Source organism: Triticum dicoccoides, chromosome 7A (genome assembly GCF_002162155.2).
Source record: "Triticum dicoccoides isolate Atlit2015 ecotype Zavitan chromosome 7A, WEW_v2.0, whole genome shotgun sequence".
Taxonomy (NCBI): Eukaryota; Viridiplantae; Streptophyta; class Magnoliopsida; order Poales; family Poaceae; genus Triticum; species Triticum dicoccoides.
Genome location: NC_041392.1, coordinates 703,987,550 through 703,990,485, shown reverse-complemented (window position 1 = coordinate 703,990,485; position 2,936 = coordinate 703,987,550). Strand labels below are relative to the sequence as shown.

The 2,936-nt window shown below is 54.0% G+C and overlaps 1 pseudogene; it reads left to right on the top strand.

The window, feature by feature from the left end:
- Positions 1–1,347: 1,347 nt before the first annotated feature.
- The window catches only part of LOC119329520, a 15,441-nt pseudogene continuing 13,852 nt past the window's right edge, over positions 1,348–2,936 (top strand).

Below are 2,936 nucleotides of genomic sequence, written 5' to 3'. Positions count from 1 at the left end.
GCTACAACACAACATCACCCTTGCTCGCTTCCGATGAGTTCATCCAAACCTCGTCAAAAACTACCCGCCTTGGTACTGCCTGCCCCGCATTCCCCGTCTCGAGCTCGTGTTCCGTCTAATCGACCGGGGGTGAGCGAAAAGCCTCCTTCCCCCCTTGCACTTGACAAGGCTTGGACTTGCCTCCCAGCCATGTCATCGCTGGGTCTATTCGGCCTCGGAGCTTCATTGTTATTCCTCTTACCTTCGAGAAGGCTGCACTTTTGGAGAAGGTGATTGAACTCTGAAAAAATTATATATGGGTGGGGAAGACGACATGCTCGGAATGGGAGAGAGAGGGGTGTTTCAAGTTGGTTGCTGGAGGGGAAAAGCCTGATTTTATACGCCCAAAAAATTATAGTCCAAATGCAAAGAAAGAAAAAAAAAAGACCCAGCCGCCGTTCAAACAATAGAAAAGGACTCGGCCGAGTCAATATCCTCCCTCTCTAAGAAAAATTCCCCATCCCTCTCCCTTGGAAGACCTAATTTTTCCTCACTCCTCTCCCCGCGGCCGTCCTGTCCCGTGGATTCCAGATCGAGGTCGCTGCGCTGTCCACACCTCGCGCAATCGTCTCCTGGTCGAGCTCCCCTCCCTCACTGGGTGCGGGGGAGCACGGCCCCTCTAGGGTTTGACCCGCCGCCCTCGGTCACTTCCCGCCTCCGTCGACCTTCTCCGCCGCCTTCCTCCACGACGAAGGTGAGCAGCTTCGCCGCCCAAACTGGTCGCCGTCCCTATCTCTTGTCCGATGTTTTCTCTTGCCCTGCGCCATCTGCAGATTGCGCTGAAATCTCCCTTGTATTCGTGTCAACAGGCGACGGAGCACACTGACGCTGCCGATATTGCTTGTCGCCGCCGCCGCTAGACTCGTCTCGCCTGGGCGGCCTGTTTCTTAGGGTAAACTCGCCTCGCCTTCCTCGTGTATTTTACTTGTCTTTTTAATTGGAGCTGGTCTGAAGGAGTTAGCCATAGAGGCGCGTCTTACCTCTTGGCACTAAGCTTGCCTGGTCTTTTCAGTTGACCTTTTGTCTGATACTTTCTCCTGCAGATTGAGCTCAAATCTCACTTGTACTTGTGTCTACAGGCGAGGGAACACACCGACGCTGCCGATTTTGCTTGCCGGCGCCTCCACTGGACTTTCCTGCTCGTGGCGGCCTGTCTCCTAGGGTAAGCTCGTCTCGCCTTCCTTGTGTATTTTACTTGCTTGTCTTTTTAATTCGAACTGGTCCGAAGGAGTTAATCGTGGAGGCGGGTTTTCAGCTTGCACTAAAGCTCGGCTTGTCTTTTCAGTTGACTGGACTCGACGGAGCACGATGCCAGACAAGAAAGGCGCAACCATGCTTGAGGACCTGCCAGGGGAGATTATGGACATGATACTCATCCGATTGCCCTCCAAAGACGTCGGCCGCTGTCGAGTTGTCAACACGTCATGGCGCAGTGCCACATCCACCCCCAAATTCATGCTCGAACACCACCGCCGACAGCCGTTGGTTCCCATTGTCGATGCGCGTGGGCGGGCTGTCAGTCATGTCGTCTTTGGTGACGTCGGTGGTGGCACCGCACCTCCAGTCAAGAGCTCTGGCCCTTGGTCCGGGAAGGCAATCTCAGTTTCACTCTCAAAGGCTCCTGCGATGGCTTCTTGATTATCTACCATCACACGCAACCCAATTTCTTCATCTGCAACCCGGTCACCCGCAAGTATGATATCCTACCGCAGCCTCAAGGGCAATTCAACTTCGTGATTGGTTTCTACCGCCACCATCCAACTGGAGAATATAGGGTGCTCTGGTTCTCTCAGTCACATGACTCGTCTAAATCCAGCGTATATGTCCTCACAGTGGGATCTGACAAGCCAAGGCGCATCATAGTAAAAATTCCAACGGTCTCATCGCCTTCTGTGGAAAATAGGTTAATGAATGAGGTGCGCTTTTCATCCGGCTTTTGACCACCAGTCCACCACCGTGGCAGCCTGCACTGGTGGCTTTCTGGTTCCAGTGACATCATGGGAGGATGTGCAGACATTATTGTGTTTGACACAGAAGCCGAGTCATTCCGGTGGATGCGCAGTCCTGGCCAGCATTGCCCTAATAACATGTTGTTTGATATGAAAGGGACGCTTGCATTCTGGGCCGGCTCGACTCCTGCTAGTTTCTCCACTACAGATGTCTGGGTGATGCAAGATTACGAGGCACAAATCTGAGCTTTCAAGTATTGGATCGAACTGTCAACGGTGGAGGCATCACGTCAACTTTATTTAACTTCTTACAAAAAGAAAAAGAGAACACCAATTGATTCAATGGTGCAGTCGTTCAATGATATGGCTGTGTTAAATGAGCGTGAGCTACTGGTCAGGTTCAATGGCAAACATGTGTTGCACTGTGATGTTGATGGCAAATTCTTAGCACTACCAGAATCGCCCCCTATGCCGACGGCCAGGGCCGTCGGCATAGCCCTGAGTCCCGTCGGGATAGGCCTATGCCGACGGCCCCCGTCGGCATAGAGTCGTCGGCAACATATGCGTCGGCACAGCCAGGGAGGCCGTCGGCATAGAAAAGCCGTCGGCATATATGATACGCCTACGGGGGCCGTACATCTATGCCGACGGCCCTGACCGTCGGCAACTATCACGCCTAACGGCGACCGCCGTCAAGTCTGCCCAACGAACGGTCGCCACGTGGCACCACTATGCCGACGGCCTAGCCGTCGGCTTAGTCAAAAACTATGCCGACGGCTCGACCGTCGGCATAGGTGTGCCACGTGGCGACCAACCGCTGCTCTAGGACCAGGGCTATGCCGACGGCCTGGTCGTCGGCATAATTTGAAACTAAGCCGACGGCCAGGCCGTTGGCATAGTCCTTCATACAGAGCTCCCAATAGCTGACACGTGGGCGCCTATGCCGAC